The sequence below is a fragment of the Nomascus leucogenys genome, unplaced genomic scaffold (genome assembly GCF_006542625.1).
Source record: "Nomascus leucogenys isolate Asia unplaced genomic scaffold, Asia_NLE_v1 000826F_77857_qpd_obj, whole genome shotgun sequence".
Classification (NCBI taxonomy): domain Eukaryota; kingdom Metazoa; phylum Chordata; class Mammalia; order Primates; family Hylobatidae; genus Nomascus; species Nomascus leucogenys.
This window is the reverse complement of record NW_022097802.1, coordinates 55,283-56,175: the sequence shown is the minus strand read 5'-3', so window position 1 is coordinate 56,175 and position 893 is coordinate 55,283.

Here is an 893-nt window from a genome sequence, read left to right as displayed (position 1 = left end):
AATCCTGATGTGTCGATGGAGGGGCCTAGGGGGAGGTGATTGGATCATGGGGGCAGTTTTCTTCATGCTGTTCTTGTGATATTCAGTAAGTCCTCATGAGATCTTAATGGGTTTTGTTTTGTTTGGTTTTGTTTTGTTTTTTGGGATGGAGTCTTGCTCTGTTGCCCAGGCAGGAGTGCCATGGCACGATCTTGGCTCACTGCAGCCTCTGCCCCCTGGGTTCCAGTGATTCTCCTGCCTCAGCCTCCTGAGTAGCTGGGATTACAGGCATGCACCAGCACACCCAGCTAATTTTTGTATTTTTAGTAGAGACAGGATTTCACTGTGTTAGCTAGGCTGGTCCCAAACTCCTGACCTCAGTTGATCCACCTGCCTTGGCTTCCCAAAGTACTAGGGTTACAAGTGTGAGCCACCATGCCCAGCTGAGATCTGATGGTTTTATACATGTTTGACAGTTGCTCCTTCACATGTTCCCACTCTCTGTGCAGCCACCATGTAAGTCGGACCTGCCCTTCTGCCATGATTTTAAGTTTCCTGAGGACTTACTGCCCTTCTGCCATGATTGTAAGTTTCCTGAGGACTTCCCCTTCTGCCGTGATTGTAAGTTTCCTGAGGCCTCCCCAGCCATGTGAAACTTTGAGTCAATTAAACCTCTTTCCTTTAAAAATTACCCAACCTCAGGTATTTCTTTATATCAGTGTGAAAACAGACTACTATACTTTCTGATAATCATGCTTAAGGAATTAGGGAATTCAGACTACCTGAGATCAAACTGTGGCCCCACCCTTAGCAGTCGTGTGACTTTGGGGAGGTTACTTACCTTCTCCATCTCAACAACTTCTGTAAAATCTGTAAAATGAGATTGTTTCTCAGGGTTAAAGGAGCATAGCACA